Source organism: Chinchilla lanigera, unplaced genomic scaffold (genome assembly GCF_000276665.1).
Source record: "Chinchilla lanigera isolate Chin_1 unplaced genomic scaffold, ChiLan1.0 scaffold00187, whole genome shotgun sequence".
In the NCBI taxonomy this organism is placed as follows: Eukaryota; Metazoa; Chordata; class Mammalia; order Rodentia; family Chinchillidae; genus Chinchilla; species Chinchilla lanigera.
Window position 1 is genome coordinate 622008 of NW_004955588.1, and position 18183 is coordinate 640190.

The 18183-nt window shown below is 48.5% G+C and overlaps 1 protein-coding gene across 4 annotated transcripts in view; it reads left to right on the forward strand.

The window, feature by feature from the left end:
• The first annotated feature begins 17669 nt into the window (after positions 1-17669).
• Znf687 (zinc finger protein 687) overlaps positions 17670-18183 on the forward strand; it is an 8302-nt gene continuing 7788 nt past the window's right edge. For 3 of the 4 annotated variants that reach the window (XM_005414509.2, XM_005414512.2, XM_005414511.2), the window contains exon 1: positions 17670-17774. The gene's annotated coding sequence lies outside the window, so the exon portion shown is untranslated. Of the gene's footprint in view, positions 17775-17862; positions 17977-18183 lie in introns of those variants that run through there. The other variant, XM_005414510.2, reaches the window with a different exon arrangement.

The window sequence follows — 18183 nt, forward strand, 5'->3', positions numbered from 1 at the left end:
AACATTTATTTATTATTATTGGTTTTTTTTTTTTATGTATGTGGTGCTGGGGATCGAACTCAGGGCCTTGTGCATGCAAGGCAAGAGCTCTACCACTGAGCCACATCCCCACCCCAATCTTTTTTTTTTTTTACTATCTTATTTTTCTGAGGACATTGTGTGTGTGTGTGTGTGTTAGTGTTACTTGGAATCAAACCCAAGGATTTGGCTTGTGCTGGGGCAGTGCTCTGCCACTAAACTATAGCCCCAGCCCTGTTTTATTTTATTGTTTTGAGATGGTGTTACATGAATTTCCCAGAGGGGTGTAAAAGAAATGTTTGCCTCTGAATTGAGAGGGCACTGATAGTTTAAGGAATGACCCAAGTAAGTCCAGCCTGGCAAGTACATGCGTTTATTAGAGGTTAAAAACTTGGCTACAGTGCCAGCACAGTCACCAGCCCCCCCAAGCTATTGGCTTTACAGGGCTCTGATTAAAACAGGAAAAGCAAGATCAAAACCAAGAAGGGTCCCTGGGCAATGTTGAGGGTTCTCTGCTCCTATCACATCCTCTCCTTATCCGGACACCTCTTGGAGGGTGCTGTCTCACAGTGGTGAAGGACCTTGGGCTGTGGTGTGGTACAGCCTGAGCACCTGGCGGAGCCCACTGGCCAGCTGATGGGGGAAGGGCTGTGACAACACGGAAATACTGACTGCGTTCCTAAGACAGTTCTCCCAGCCTCTCACTGAATTGCCCAGCATGACCTCAGTCTTGCCATCCTCCTGGTTCAGCTTTTCCCAAATAGCTGGGGTAACCTCTCATAGCTCCACTTTTCATTCATTCATTCATTCTTTCTTTTTTTTTTTTTTTTTTTGCTATGTGGTCGAGGCTGGTCTCAAACTTACGACCATCCTCCTGCCTCAGCCTCTTGAGTGCTGGGATTACAGCCATGTGCCACCACACCCAGCTTGGATCATATGATTTTTGTGCTTTTTATAACTGTGGGGACTTGAACCCAGGGCTTTCACACTGAACTACATCTCCAACATTTTGTTTGTTGCAGTATTGGGGATCAAACCTAGGGGTGCTGTACCACGAGCTATGTTGATACCCCTTTTTAATTTTATTTTACTCAGTAAGTCACTAAGTTACCCACACTGGGCTCGAACTTGATATCTTCTTGTTTCAGCCTCCCCAAATGCTAGGATTACAGGGTTTTTATTTCTTTTGTTTTTGGTTTTTTTCCAGTACCAGGAATCAAACTCACGACCTTGCGCTTGCCAGGCAGGCGCTGTGCTGCTGAGCTAAATCCCCAGCCCCTACAGGGTTTCTATGTCTTTACTCTCTTTTTAATGTGTTTTCTCACAGGAACAGAGATAAATATATTTGACCCACCGAGTTTAACCAGAAGCTCTTTACTTCCTTAGGTCTCAGTTACCTCATTTCTCTACCTCACAAAGTAGCTGTGAAAAGTAAAGGCGGTAGTTAATGTATAACAGGATATTAAAGGAGTTTTTTTCCCCCTGTTGTCATGAAATTTTAGGTGAGTTCTTGAGAAGCAAAGAGAAGCTCATAGGTTTTCCCACATGGTAAAGGATTTAATTGGATAAATAAAAGAATACAACTCTACCAATCATGGCTTCTGTTATGCCTTGTATCTAGCTGCCTCTCCCAAAGCCTTATGCACTCATAAGTGGGTCTTTTCAGAGGTGGCTGGATCTAGGGTATGTGGATATGGATAAAGGGTGTGATAACTGGATTAGTCCACTGATTGATTTACTGTGGTTCTGGGTGTGGATAATGGGAAGGCCCACACTGGGTGTGGATGGCACCAACTAATAGGCTTGTAGGCTGGATGGAATAAAGGAAAGGAAGGCTTGCTGCTTCCTACCATGGACTATTTGTCCTCTGTGATGCCTGTTGCCAGGTTGCCCTGCCTTGGAGCCAGCTGACCATGGACTGAAACCTCTACAAACTGAACTAAAATAAACTTTTTCTTCTTTAACTTGTGGGTATTGGAAATTGTGTCTCGGTGACGAGAAAAATAACTAAGACAAAAGAGCACAACTTCACCAATCATAGCTTCTATCATCTTTAGCTTATATATGATTAAAAATTGGATGAGGGGTTGATGACACATGCTTATAGTTCTACTTTGGAGGCTGAGGGAAGAGGATTGGTTGGGTCCAGGACTTTGAGGCTAGTCTGGGCAACATATGAAGACCCTATCTTACATAAGAGAAAGAGGGGGGTTGGGTGGCCTCAGAGCAGCACTGGGGTCCTGTGGCTCCCTGCCCACCTGCTGGGCATTTCCTACCACTGTGACTTGGGAGTTGTACCAGGAGACAGCAAGTGGAGTCCTGAGCCAGTTGTATAAAGACTAGGAGGATCAGCCAGGCCTGGTGGCACACACCTATAATCCCAGCCCTGGGAGGCTGAGGCAGGAAGATCATCGTGAGTTCAAGGCCAGCCTGAACTGCATAGCGAGATCCTGTCTCAAAAAGAAAAAAAAGACTAGGAGACCCCTCAAAGGCCACAGAAACAAACTGCTGTGCATGGACTGGTGCAGAGACACAACAGCTGTGAGCTGCTTCTGGACAGGAAGGTGATTGTGTGGGATTCCCTCACTACCAGTGAGGAGTGAGTGGGCACCATTCCGGGCACGTATGTGCTGGCATTCACTCCCCATTGGAATGTGCCATTGCTTGGGTGGTTTGGACAACAAGTGCTCTGTATCTACTGATGTTTGACAAAACAAAAACATGCTGCCAGAAGTCTCCTGATGCACACCAACTCTTGCTGGCCTGCAGCCTCAACAACTCTGACATGCAGATCCTGATGGCCAGCAGGGAGAGAGCATGCACACTGTGGGAGCAGGGAGTGGGCAGCTGCTTCAGGACTTCCACAGCACCCTTGGAAACGGGGAACACTTTCATGTCCAGTGATATGACAAGAAAGCCATGGTGTGGGACGTGTATGGCCAGTATGTGCAGGCCTTGGGGACATGTCCGGTACTCCTGCAACAGAGATGCCGTTGCCTTGGGTCAGATGATGCCACATGTCGCCCCTGTGGCTCCTGGGCAGACAGAGAAGCTAGCTGTTCCCAGGGGAGTATTGTGTTTGGAGCGTGTAGCCTGGACTTCTCCCTTAGTGATCGTCTGCTGTATGCCTCAGTGATTATACTACCGGCATCCTATGTGTGCTCACGGGCTGCGACACTGAGTCCTGTTCACTGCCTTAGTACTCTGCACGTGTCCCTTGTGACACTGCCTTCCTCTCAGGATCGTGGGACCACATCCAAAGAGCCAGCGGGATCATGTCACGGGGTACTGTGTGCTCCTGAGGACCAAGTGTGCAGTTTTCCTGTCAGGACAGGGAGCTTTGAGAGACATGGAGGGCTCCTCAAATTTAGCTGAAGAAAGCACCTCCATTGTCACTGCCAAAGCCACCTCCCCTGGAATCACATGTGCCTTCAGTACTGAAATAACACTACAAGGTTATTCTGATTTTTATCAGTTTCAGCTCATTCTATTACCACTCACATTTAGTACTGACAATATTCCGTACTGTTTCCTTGACTCTGATTCATTTGCAGAGCACTTTAAAGCCTGCTTTTGCTACGTGTGCTCTGTGACTTTGGACTTTGAAAGTGCTGATTTTATGGCCTGGCTGCGAAGGGCTGTGTTAACTGGTCTGTGATAAAAGAAAATATCAATTCCAAATGTAATTAGACAAGAACTACTTTTTAAAAGTATGTCTTTTGTAAAAGTATGTATAAGGCTTGGATCAGACCTGACTCCCCCAGCCCCCAACCTACTTGCCAGCAGAGACACTCAGCAGGGAACTCGGCTCAGCACTGAGCTGTCATCCTCAGACACAGGATAAGATAGGACAAGAGATAAGATAGGACAAGGAATCTTGCAGGTCCCAAGACATCAGAGACACCACAAGATTTACACCAGACACTTCAAGGACTTTGCCCACTCAGGTGCAAGACTGCCAGGGAAGTTTGACCACAGATGTTTATTGAAATCTTCCTGCCTAATGCCCCCTGCCTTCTTCCAGTCTCTGTAAAAGGGGCACACTTCTCTTTGTTCCCTACAGTCTTTCTGCCTTCTGTCTGCCTGCACCCAGGCACAGTAAACTTCACACCATGTTGCCTTTACACAGCCTGGTGGTCTCGGCTGGCCTCTGCCTCCCACTGTTCGTTATAGTGTTTTTCCACCCTCCTATCCTATGGTCTCTCTCTGGATAAAACATTCTTGTCTGTGTGAACTGTTGTAAGTGAAGCAGAAGTATGCAATAAAATGGACAGGACGTTTTACTCATGGGGAAGCAATACACAGATTTGACAAGGAAGTGAAGAAAGTCACAGAGAAAGAGTGTCCTGTTTTGAGGTCTTTATTATTCTCCCTCCCTCATTCTCATTCTTGGAGAGGGAAGGGAGCCCACAGCTAAGTGGACGAACGTCAAGACAGGGATACCTGCAAGAAGCAGGGTATCTTGCTCATTGGATGCATGTTTCCGGGGTGGCAGAACTTTTGTCCCAGCATTGGCACAGAGTACAGTGCAGCAGAATTTTATAGGAGCTTCCTGGCTTCAAGGAAGTGAGCTTGGAGAGGAGTGTCTGCTGACAGCCTGGCTGTGTAGCAGACTGGCTGGGGCCAGGACCTGGGAGGGCGGCCCTAGGCCTCGGTATGCATTTCCAGCTGGTAGGATCATAAGCATGGGAGAAGCCTGTGCACCAAGAGACACTATCTGATGGGAACCTGCCCAAAAGCATTCCCGCAGAGCAGCAAGAGGAGCAGAAGCTCAGGGTGCTGTGAAGGCTGGCAGTGTGGGGGCGGGGGTGGGGCTCAGTGGTAGAGCATTTACCTAGCATGTGTTAAGGGCATGAATTGGATTCTCAGTACTGAAAAAAAAGGACTTGCAGTCTGTGAAAATGAACAGAAAACCACGGATCTGCTTAAGAAACATACTTCAAGATGGGGCTGGTTGCAGGCAGAGCAGGACTGAAAGCAGTAGTTGGTGTGTGCTGTTTTCCTTTGTACCTTATTACTTCAGACAATTCAGTGAACCAATTACATTTCAAAATACTGGCATCCACGCAACAAATATTTGCTTGTTTATTTTGCAACACTGAGGATCGAACCCAAGATCCTATGTATACTAGGCAAGTGCTCAGCCACTGAGCTACACCAACAGCCCTTAGTGAGTCACCTCCTCTGCACCAGATTCCACATGGGCTGCGGGTAATTAAAATAATGAGCAAAACCAAAGGAGCTGAGCCAGGTGTGGTGCCGCATGCCTATAATCCCAGCATGCAGAAGGCTAAGGCAGGAGGATCCCCTTGAGTTCAAGGCCAGTCTGGACTACGTACATGGTGAATTCAAGGCCAACCTCAACTACATAGCAAGACCTGGTCTCGAACAAAACAAAACAAAAAACACAAGAAACAAAACACACACACAAAAACAAAACAAAGGCATCCCTGTACCCCTGGACAGTGAGGAAGACCTTGCAAAGGAAGGAGCTGAAGTTTGCTGCTAGTAATGGAGACTAGCAGTAACAGTGGCTTAAATTAGGCTAAAGTTTTATTTTTCTCCCACTTAAAAATTCCACAGTAGGTGGTTCATGGCTCTCCATCAACAGCAGGGGCCTATACTCCTTCTGCCTTGATCACTACCCTCACTCTGTGGTTTTCATTCTCAAATTTTACTCATGATCCAAGGTGACTGTTGAAACTCCAGCTATCATATGTGCATCCCAGTCAGGAGTCAGAGGCAAAGGAGAGAGGGGATGATTTTTTTTTTTAAAAGAATATCAATCTTTCCCTTATTTATTTTATTATTTTTCTTTTTTTTGAGACAAGGTCTCCCTGTGTAGTTAAGGCTGGTCTTGAATTCACTAGCCCAGATTGGCCTCGAACTCGTGGAGATTCTTCTGCCACAGCACCCCTAGTGCTGGGATTACAACAGGTGTGCACCACTATGCCCAGCTATTTCCCGTTTTAGAAAGCTTCCTTGGAAGTGTCATCCAAAAACTTTCACTTACATCTCATGGACCAGGATTTTGTCACAAGGCCACTTTTAGCAACAGTGGAACCTAGAAAATGAGCTCTTTTACTAAGGAAGAAGAGAAGAGTGGATTTTAGGTCAGTCGCAACCACTGGAGCCACATACCCATCCCTACCCTGCTCAGCCCTCTGTCAGCTCATGTGGCTGCCTGTGGCCCCGCACCCCATAACCCCAAGACAGTTATCGGACTGACACACCTGACCCTCCTGCTGGGATGGGAACAGTCGGCCCTGCTCCCTTCGGGAGAGAGGAACCCCGGAAATGCCCCATAGTCACGAGGCAGGGCCCACAGCCCACAGAGAGGCAGGGACTGTCCCCTTGCCCCCTGAACCCAGCTCTGCCTTGGTGGCTTGGCCAGCAGAGCGTGGTGCTGCTTTCCGACTTTTGAGCGGTGTCCTCAGAGCCAGGGTGGCTTCTGCATCGTCCTCGGGCACTTCGGCCGGGAGCTGGTCCCAAGCCGGACTTCAGCTGCTCTGAGCTACTGTCTTGTGAGTGGCCCACAGTAGCCCATGCAGTCACTGGAAAGCCAAATAGAACCAGGTGGGAGGGCGCACACCTGTAATCTCCAAGCCCTGGGAGGCTGAGACAGGAGGATGGCAAATTTGAGCCCAGCCTGGACAAATTAGCAATTGAGACTCTGACTCCAAATTGAAAATAGAAAATGAGCTTGGGCTGCAGCTCACGGTGAAGGCCCTGGGTTCAAGCCCCAGTACCACAGGAAAACAGAAGATGAAAAAGAAAAAGAAAAGCCCGAGGATATGAAGAGAGTGAGAGCCTAGTAAGCCCCTACCTGTCCCAGCATCAGCCACTGCTCATCCACACCAGGAGACCCCAAGCTCTCACGGCCCATGAAAGCAGAAAATACAGTCACACCACGGTCAGTGGCCCCGTACAGCGGCATATTCCGATGTGGGGGCGGGGTGACCAGCCTGACAGAGGAGCAGGTTCCTCGGTAAATCTGTCTGGCTTTCCAATCTCCACTGTCCTCTGTCTCTGTGGCTTTTGACTCTGTCCTCAGAGAAGCTGTTCCTTGCCCTCACCACTGTGACCCCTCCCTCCTTACAGGCTTCAGTGCGGGGGGGGGGGGGGGGCAGCACCTCCAGAGGCCTAGTGCTTAGCCTATGGTCTTAGGCTTTTGCAGGCAGGAGGCGGACTTTTCTTTGTTTGTTTGGTAACATGGTTTCCTGAAGTAATCAGAAGGTTCCCAGTAACAAGTGTCAGCATGAGTTGCTGTAGCTATAGATTTTACAAATCCAATGAAAGCCTAAAATCTCTCCTATTTCAAATGTTGGCCTCTGTGCTCCAACCACCCTGTGGTGGATTGGCAACAGAGCTGAGTCAGTGTGGTGCTGGGTATGGGAGGCCCACCTGAGGATTGTTGCCAGCAGCATGAGGCAGAACCGAAGAGAGGCTGTTAGAAGCTGCAAGGAGCTGTTGATTCTCTTGGAGGAGCTTGTCATGCTGGCTTTCCTGATGAACTCAGCCGTTCTCACTGTCCGAGAAGCTCGGGATCTTGTTGTTGAGAATGGCTACGATTCACTTTGGGGGAGCTCTGGTCCTCACTTTGAGCACTGCTTCCTGGCTCTGGAGGGGAAGATGGTACACTGCTCAGTCTCCTGGAGAAGCTTGTTGCCTTGGCTTTCCTGATGGGAACTCAGTTTTCCTCACTGTTGGAGGAGCTCAGGACCTTTGCTGAGGATGGCTGTGGTACTTTTTGGGAAGCTCTGGTTCTTTCTTTGAGTGTTGCTTCCTGGCTCCAGTGCAGATCCCTCAGCCTGCTGGCACAGATCCTTCATCCTGCTGGCACAGACTTTCTAATTCTACCACTGACCTTTGGGCCTTCCCAGTGCAGATCTGTGAAACTGGCCTGTTGGACTCATGGGAGGCATTTTATGGGCTCTAGGTCTGCGGGTGAACTCATGCAGGACATTACCATGGGATCCAGACCCTCAGTTGGATTCTTTGGTCTTTGGTGTGTGGACAGATTTCCTGCACTCTTTGTGTATGATTCTTTGGGTGGCTATTATAAAGTAATCTTATAAAATATGTGTCTTGTATTATATTGTTTTCCCTTGCAAAAAAACCCAAACCACTACACATCCCCTAGCTCTCCCAAGGAGAAGAGAACACTGTAATTTCATCTTTGATGGTGGGGTTGCACCACTGTTAGTGATAAAACTTTTTGCTTTTCTTCCTCTAGACATGTTCTTGATGAGTTGCCCAGGCTGTGCTTGAACTTGTGATCCTCCTGCCTCAGCTTCCCAAAGTGCTGGGATCACCACTCATGGCTTACGCTCTCTTTACCTTTTTTCCCTTCAGCCCTCGCTGTGTTTAGGCTTTTAGAATGCACACTTCTCACTCACTGCCATCTGTGTATTAACCTGCGACTGCAGGTTGTGTGTGTGTGTGTATGTGTGTGATACACTGGAAACAGGACTGCAGTGAGATGGAAGTGTATCTTTCTCTCAGGACTGGCTGATGTTCTGTCCCCAGGAATTTAGGGAAAAGGTTCCAGGGCTGCTTGTATTTTCCTATTCTACCCTGGGGCTTCTATCCTGTTTACTTCGAAATCACAAGATCCTTCGACCTTCATGCCTGTGGTCTCGAAAGGAAACAGGAAGAAGAGAGGTGGGGAAAATAAAATAGCTATACCTAAGCCCCTGCTGTCTTTAAGTGGTTAAAGCACAAGGCCTTGGGTTCAATCACTAGCAACCCTCTTCCCCGTTTCCACAAAAAAAAGTAAAATAAGGAGAGCAAAAGCTGTGTGTGGCAGCAGGCTGTAGTCCCAGAACTCTGGGAAGCTGAGGCAGGAGCTGAGCCCAGCCTGGACAACTTAGCAGAACCCTGTTTCTTTTTTTAAAAAAGGGACTAGGAGCTGGGCGTGGTGGCGCACGCTTGTAATCCCAGCATTCAGGAGGCTGAGGCAGGAGGATCGCTGTAAGTTCGAGACCAGCCTGAGCTACAAAGTGAACTCAAGGCCAGCCTGAATAGCATAGTGAGACCCTGTTTCAAAAAGACCAAAAAAAAAAAAAAAGGGACTAGGGGTGTACCTCACTGTGAAGGCTCTGGCTTCAATGTCTAGTACTGCGGGGGGGGGGGAGGCACATGCCACCTATTTTTGTTTTCTTTTGTTTTTTTCAGTGCTGGGAATTGAACCTGGGGCCTTGTGCATAGTATGCAAATAAATTCCTCCTACTCTTAACCTCCATTGTTCCTGGAATCCATTCCCTTTTAAATTTTTTTTACTTTGAGACAGGGTCTCCCTTGATCCTCTGGTGTCAGGCTCTCAAGTAGCTGTGATTACACGTGTGTGGTTCAGTTGGGTTAAGTTGTTATTTTTTTTAAGATTAGGAAGAATTTATTGAAAGAAAGCTTCTGTCTGAGAGGGACAGAAGAGGGCCCACAAAGTGGGTTGCCCACCAACCCTGCTTCTCAACGCTGTTTATTGAGCAAAGCCACGAGGGGAGGCAGGTTTAAGGTGGGACAGTACTATAATCAAGATTACAAGTACAGTCACTTAGGTAATATTGATCCAATGGGAAATCACAAAGTGGATATGAGGTGGGAACAGACCATGGTGACACAAAACAGGAATAAAATATCTCATTAGAGAAGCATCATAACCTGATAACCTTCCCATGTTTTCAAGTTAAATTTATCACCATTTTAATAAAATTATATGAGACAAAGCCTGACCAATTATAAGCAACGGGCAAAGACATAACATAAAAATTTGTTTTTTTTTGGTACAGGAATCGAACTCAGGACCTTGCACTTGCCAGGCAGGCACTATGCTGCTGAGCTATGTCACTGGTCTGATGACATTAAAAATCTGATGCATTAATATTTTGATTACCTAAGTGAACCACAATCCAGGATCTATGAGACAAAAGCAAACTCTTACTTCTGTCCAGTTATCTCAGTGGAAGACCTCCAAATGATACAAAGGAAAGAAACTCCCAACCTGCTAGATGTCTGAAACGCTGAGATCAATCTCTAAAATCAAGGAATGAATTCCAGGAACAAGAAGTTAAGAGTAGGCAGAATTAATTAATTACGTCTTTTTTTTTTTTTGGCACTGGGACTCAAACTCAGGACCTTGTGCTTGCCGGGCAGGCGGTTATGCCACTGAGCTATATCCCTGGCCCTATTTTGTCTTTTTTAGTTTTCCAGTACCGAGAATTGAACTTACGACCTTGCGCTTGCCAGGCAAGCGCTGTGCCGCTGAGCTAAATCCCCAGCCCCCCTATTTTGTCTTTTTGAGACAGGGTCTCACTATGCAGTTCAGACTGGTCTTGAGCTCACTTTGTAGCCGAGGCTGGTCTCGAACTCTCAACAATCCTCCTGCCTCAGCTGTCTGAGTGCTGGCATTACAGGCGTGCGCCACTACATCTGGCTAGAGTAGGCAGAATTTATTGAAAGAAAGCTTTTATCTAATAGGGACAAAAAGGGGCCCTGAAAGTGGGCTATCCCATTTTTTTCTTTATAAATTTGAAGTATACTATTAACATACAGGTTTATATAATTATTATATCTTCCTGGTGAATTGAAATGTATATCAATGTAGACAAGTTTTATGTCTGGTTAATACTTTTAGTCTTAAAATTTATTTTTGTTTGTTGAGACAAGGTTTTACTTTGTAGTTCAGGCTGGCCTTGAGCTCACTATGTGATCCAGACTGGCCTCGAACTTGTGGCAATCCTCCTGCCTCAGCCTCCTGACTGCTGGGAGTATAGGCCTGCACTGCCAGGTACAAATCTATTCTATTATTTATTTTTGCAGTGCTGGGGATTGAATTCAGGGTTTCATGTGTGTTAGGCCAGTCTTCTACCACTAAGCAACATTCCTAATCTTCCAGCTGTATTCATTTTAACCTCTCTACTTAGTATATTTTAGCTATGTCTCTTATAATCAACATATAACTGGATCTTAATGTTTATTTAATCTAACAAACGTGTGTGTGTGTGTGTGTGTGTGTGTGTGTGTGTGTGTGTGGTGCTGGGCATTGAATTAACAGTACATTTCAAATTTATAAAGAAAAACTGAACCAAACCCAATCACACACCTGTAATCACAGCTACTTGACAGCCTGAGGCAGGAGGGTCAAGGGATACCCTGTCCCAAGATAAAATGCCCAGCAAGGGCCTTTGCACTGAGCTATACTTTCAGCACAGCGGCACAGCACTTACCTGGCAAGCACAAGGTCCTGAGTTCAATTCCCAGTACCAAAAAAAAGGGAGAAGACGAGCTGGGCCAGGTGTGGTGGCGCACGCCTATAACCCCAGCACTCCAAGGGCTGAGGCAGGAGAATCGCTGCAAGTTTAAGGCCAACTTGGGCTATATACGGAGATTGTGTTTCTCTTTTTTTTTCTGGTATTGGGAATTGAACTCAGGACCTTGTGCTTGCCAGGCAGGCGCTATGCCACTGAGCTATATCTGTCCCCCGCTTTGAGATCTTGTCTTAAAAAACCAAACCAAGCCAAACCATGCCCCCCCAAAACCCCAAAACCAAACCAAACCTGGCCTTATGGCTAAAGCTAGAGAAATATGTCCCAGGACCCAGCTATCTATTTGAGAAGAATGAGTGTGTCCATCCATGAATATATAGGTATAAAATTAGTTTCATTCATAATGGCCCCAAACTGGATCCACCTGGAATGTCCATCAATGCTAGAATGGATAAACTGTAGTTTTATCATAGATTCAAAATTACATAGTAATAGAAAGGAACAGGCTATTGGTACGAAATAATTAGATCTCCCAAGCAAAATGCTAAAAGATTTTTACGATTCCATTTATATAAAGTTCAAGAACAGGCAAAATAACCAGTGGTCATGACAGAAGCATCAACTCTTGCTTGGGCAGGCGCAAGGCGGGGCTGCTGGGGAGTCAGGACAGACTCCAGGAGGGCTGCTTTCTCCTGACCCACCAGCGCCTCTCCTTGCTGACCCGTTTACTGGCCCAACCCGCTCTGTATTCTCCCAACACTCTTCTTGATGATTTCAAGGTCCCTGCAAACCAGCCTTCCAGCCTGCTGGCCTCTCAGGCCTTGATTTCCTCTCTTGGTCTCCTCTTCCCTCCTGAATGCTTCTTCCCAACGTTTCTCTGCTCAAAGCCCCATACTCCCTGTCACTCTCACTCTTAAGAGTGAAGAACTGGTTCTTCTTCCTCCTCTGATTGAGCCCTTTCACACTGAGGTATGTTCCCAGTCTTTTAACAGGGCCTCACGAAGGCACTAGGTTGCCCAGGCTGGGCTCAAATTTGTTTTTTTTTTTTTTTTTTTTTTTTTTTTTTTTTTTTTTATTTTAAGGATAAAAGGAGGGAAACATTAACAGACATACAACATTTTACAACATATCACAAGCACAATATAGACAATACAGAGTTACAAACAAAGTGGTAGGGAATTAACAATGGTGGTTGTATTACATATTGATATCTTCAAAGTGGCTTCTCATGAAAACAGATATAGACATGCAATACTGGTCAACCAAAGACTCATTGACAGTTTCTTTCAGCATAGAAACAGCAGATAGAAGAACAACCATGTTATCTATCCTGTATATACATACATACAAAATTTTTCCTTCTTTCCCTTCTCTTTTCCCACATCCCAGAAGCCCTTACTCTTCGGTGGTTTCCTATCATTTCACAGTGTCTATCATGGGCTCAAATTTGTGATCTTCCTCCTCCCAGAGTTGTTGGGATTACAGACATGCCCAACCACGCCTAGCTTCTCAGCCTCTGATACTTTAGTAGCGTTCGACAGTTTACCTCTTTTCTTCTGCCTTGAAACACTATTTGGCTTCAAGGCCACAACACTCTCCTTGTCCCCTCCTTCCTCAGTTTGTTCTTTCTCAGTGTCCTTCGCTTGTTCTTGTCCCCCTGGCCTTTCAACCTGGCTCAGTCCACGGACTTTCTCTCTTTTCCCTCTCTGCGATCCCTTGGTGATCTCCTGTACTCTGCCTTGTTTTTTGCTTGTTTGTTTGTTTTTCTTCCGGTACCAGGAATTGAACTCATGACCTTGCGCTTGCCAGGCAGGCGCTTTGCCGCTGAGCTAAATGCTCAGCCCCTCTGTCTTGTTCTTTAAAAACTGTCTGTAAGCTGATGGATGGGCACATTTCTGTGTCCACTTGGATGTGTAAGAATGTGACAGAAATGGCACTAACAACCGAAGGCCTGAAACCCCTGTCTCCTTGTGTCTTCACAGCTCAGGAAATGTCAACATCATTTTTGTGCTGCACTGGGCCCATGTTTTTGAGTCTCTTTCTCTACCCTACTTCCAGCCCTTTTAAAAGTCAGGTCCTGCCTGGCAAGCACGAGGTCCTGAGTTTTATTCTTGTCCTTACTCCCCCGACAAAATAAATCAAAGTCAGGTCAACATGTTGTTGGCCCCTCTCTGGGGCACTGGGGAAGGAACCTAGGGTCTCACACATGCTAGCAAGCTCTCTGCCACTGAGGGGCACCCTGGCTCCACCTGTGTGTCTTTTGCATTTCCTGTTCCACTCAGAAAGTGCCAGAGACCTCCCAGGAGTCCAGTTCAGCCCAGTCCCAACCCCCTCCTCCCACATGAGGATCCCTGTTTTTTCTTCCAGGACTGCTCCTGGTCCAGGCAGCTGCAGGGCTCACACCTCACTCCCTTGGCCTTTGCTAATCGCCACATTATCGCCTCGGTCTTCGCTTATCCACCCTATCTAGAATTACAGCCCTTCCCCACTTCCTGCTTCCTTCCCAGCTTTAAATTTCTGTTTTTTAAATGATTATACTTTATTCCTTAGCACCATTTTAGGTTTACTTAAAGAAATTGGGCATAAAAAGTACTGACAGTTCCCATAGATCCCCTCCCCTCGACCTTCTTGATTCTTACTGACTCACATTGGCGCAGATTTCAGGCTAAACCAATACTGATACATTATTATTAAATAAGTTAACATCATGCTTCACTTTTTTTTTCCTGTTTTTTTGAGACAGGGTCTTGCTATGCAGTTCAGGTTGGCGCTGAGCTCACTTTGTAGCCCAGGCTGGTCTCGAACTCACATCGATCCTCCTGCCTCAGCCTCCTGAGTGCTGGGATTACAGGCATGTGCCCCCATGCCCGGCTCACTTTTTTTTTTTTTTTTTTTTTTTTGAGACAGGGTCTTGCTCTATAGTCCAGGGTAGTTTCAAACTCAGTGATCTTCCTGCCTTAGTCTCTAGAGTGCTGGGATTACAGATGCGTGCCCAGCCACACCTCATTCTTTGTATTGTACATTATGGCTTTTTTTTACACCAGCACTTGAACTCAGAACTGTGCACTTGCCAGGCAGGTGCTATGCCGCTGAGCTATATCCCTGGCCCTTTGTGGCGTCTAACAAATGTATAATGTCACATATCCACTATTGCAGGATCATACAGACTAGTTTTAGTCCCCTGTGCTGCACCTACTCATCCTTCCCTCCCTCCACCCAAGCCCTTGGCAACTGCTGATCTTTGTCCTGTCTCTGTAGTTCTGCCTTCTTCAACATGTCCCATAGTGGGAACCGCACAGTAGGTGGCCTTTTCACATTGCCTCCTTTCACTTTATCATATGCATCTAAGGGTCACGTCTTTTCATGGTTTGAGCTCTACCTCCTTTGCAGTTATCTTTTCTAACATGCTTCTATATATTTTATTTATAAAATGTTGTTTGTCTTCTACAAAGAAATATGTTTTATGCCAGGTATAGTGGTGCACATCTGTAATTCCAGCTGCTTGGGAAACTGAGGCAGGATGATCACAAGTCTGAGGTTAACTGGGTAACTTAGCAAGACCCTCTCTCAAAATAATAAAATACAAGGTGCTGGGGATGTAGCTCAGCAGCACAGCACCTGCCTGGCAAGCACAAGATTCCCAGTACCAAACAAAACAAAGCAAAAAACAAACCAGTTAAAAGGAGCTGGGATGCTTCCTTGTGGTAGAACCTTTACCTACCGAATGTGAGGCTCTGTGTTCAATCTTCAGCATGGCAAAAGTTAAAAAAAAAAAAAAAGCGTTTCATGACAAGGACCCTCCACCACCACCATGCTGCCCAGGCTGGCCGCAAACACCTGGCCTCCAGTGATTCTTCTGCCTCAGCCTGGCAAGTAGCTGGGATCCCAGCTGTCCTCACTGCACCTGGTTAGGACAGATTCTTGTCTGCTCTGTCCACTGAGGTATTCCCAGTGCTGGAAACTGCAACTCAGAGGTGTGTTCAAGAAATATTGGTTGAATTACTGTTATTAGTTTTTTGGCCCTAGGGATTTATATTAGTCAGCTTTCCCACTGCTAGACATAATACCTGACCCACAATTTAAAGGAGGAGGTTTAATTTGGCTCAGATTTCAGGACTGGAGGCTGGCACAGCAAAGATGCTTAGCTCTTGGCTACCTGGGAAGCAGAGGAGGGGAAGCAACAAGGAACCAGTCAAGAATCTCATATAGTACCCAAGGTCAAAACTCCAAGACGCACGGACATACCGTTTCAGTCCATAGTCAACTGGCTTCAAGGCAGGGTGACACGGCAGAGGAGAAAGAGTCCATGGCAGGGCAGAGAGCAGCAAACCTTCTTCCCATCTTTCTCTTTATATTCCATCCAGGCTACAAGCCTACTGGTTGGTGCCACCCACACCCATAACTATGCTACGCCAATCAGTACATTAATTTAGTTGTCATACACCCCTGATTCAACCCCACCCCTATGAGCGAATGAAGCTTTGTGGGGACATCTAGATACAGCCACCATGCCCACCTTCTTTTATGCGTGCATGATACCGGGACCTTAGCGCTGAGCTGTATCCCCAGCCCGTGCTACTTTTCAAATTTTGAGACAGGGTCTCACTAAGTTGCCCAGGCTGGCCTGGAACTCTTGATCCTCCTTACTCAGCCTCCTGATTAGCTAGAATTACATGCGTACACCACAGTGGCTAAAATATTCATGGAATGAGAAGGGTACCTAGTTGAAGAACAAATTTTTATCTAGAATTCTCTTGGCAAAAGACTGTATAAAATAGTGTTTAGCTTTCTGGACCTTTAGAATTTATTTATTTATGGTATTGGGAATAGAATATAGCGACAGTCGAACTATGTCCCCACCCCTTTTAAAATTTTGAGCCTGGGTTTGGTTGCACACAGCCTTTGAAGGTGTGACTCTTGTGCCTCAGCCTCTGGAGTGACTATATTGCAGGCTCACCATCAGTGCTGAGACGAACCTGGTGAGTTGGAGCAACGGCATGCAGCCCGGGACGGGCGGGGAAGGTGGGCGTCACGGTCCCATCTGCAACCCCTTTATTGATTGATTCACTGATTGTCTTTTTGAGACAGGGGCTCACTATGCAGTGCAGGCTCGTCTTGAACTCACTGTGTAGCCCAAGCTGGCCTCGAACTCGAATGCCACCACTTTATAATACGCGTGTACATTTTAAACTCTCCTTACAGAAACAATCTTGCCCTGTCGGTATTATAAACCTTTTACCCATGAGAAAACAGAGAGGTCACGCGACTTGCCCGATGTCACCCTCTGTGCGATCTCAAGACTCCTATCCAGAAGTTGTTAACACCTCGACGGAGTCGTTGGACCGCGGAGACTCGGGGAGCGCCGTGTCCTGGTCCGGGGTCCTCGGGCGCCCTAGCGAGGACCAGAACGTCCGCAGCCCCCGGCTCGGGAGGCGGCTCCTCCCCTCTCCCGCCTCCGGGGGGCGGGGCAACAAAGCGCGGGAACGCTCAACCCGGCTCCCGCCGCCGCCCGAGCGGGGCTCCTCCCCCGCGCCCAAACCCTATCCGGAGCGGCCCTCGGGCCCTGAGGAGCGGCCCGGCCACGCCGGCACTCCCGGCCTCACCCCTCCCCACTTCCGGTCCGCAAACCCGGCCCGGCCCCCAGGTCCTGGTTCCTTCCACGTTCAAATCCCGTACCCATCCGAACCTCCCCGCGGAGGGCGGAGCTGCAGGTGACGCCGGCGCCCGGGACTGGCGGTGCGCGGGCTCCACGCGTCCGGTTACACAACGCTGGAGGCAGTGGGCAGAGCGCGAGGCAGTGGGCAGCCGGTGACGTCATGCTTGGAGCGGCGGCCCATTCTGCGACTTCCGCGCGGCATCACTGACACTGGAGTTTGGCCCCCGAGAAAACGGCGCAAACAGATCCAAAGATCCAGGGCCTCCTCGAAGTCGACAAGGTTCTCGAAGTGGCCACCACAGCGGAACTCAAGAATTCTTTAAATGTGCACAAGAGAACTGCAGTTTGCAGCCTCGAACAGCCAATAGGGAGTGAGGGGGCGGAGTCTCACCTGGGAGAGTTACCCCTGCGGTCGGAAAAGGGGGAATTAGGGTGGCTTCTTTCTAAGAGCGACAGTAGTGAGGACCAATCGCTCTTGAGACGCGCATATTGGGCACGTGGACTTCGGAGCAGCCAATGAGGAGAAGGTTTTTCAGGGGGCCTAGATCCGTAGCCCAGTGAGGATGAGCAGACTGTGCGGGGTTAGCTCCGAGCGGCAGTACTTAAGACCAACCCAGCCCGGGGCGGGGCGGGGCGCAGGCCTGAACGACGGGGCAACTGGCCAATGGCGAGTATGAAAGCGGGCAGCTCGGGCCAGGAGCGCGGAGGGAGCTCAGGGAGGAGGGAGGCCGAACCGGAGAGAAGCAGGAAGTAGCGGCGGCCCCGGGGAGGGCGGCGGCGGCTGCTGGAGCAGTGTAGAGACCGCTGCGTCTCGGCTCGCAGTACGAACGGAACAAGTAAGCGCGCCCGGGATAAATACCCGCCCTCGGCTCCGCCCCCCCGGGGGGGGCGGGTAAACCCCCGCCCCTCCCCCACTTGGGCAACTACCCGCTTCTCCGTGCCGCCCCCTGGGGCGGCTTCTAGGAAGGCCGGACACCGCCTCCGTCCTGAGCCGGACGGCGAAACTCCCTGCCTGTTGAAAGCACAGCCCTTAGCCGGGTAAACGTGGAGGACGGGTCGGGGGCCCCACGTCCTGGTGCCCCGGCCCGAGAGGCAGCCGTAGCGCGGCCCGGGGACTGGAGGCTGCGGGATGTCGCGACCTAAAATGGTGCCCGCGCCCGGGGATGGGGGCGGGGAGCTGGGCCGGGCCGAGCGGAGCCTGCATCCCCGGGCGCGGGTCAGCGCCCGCCCGCAGGACTCCGGCTC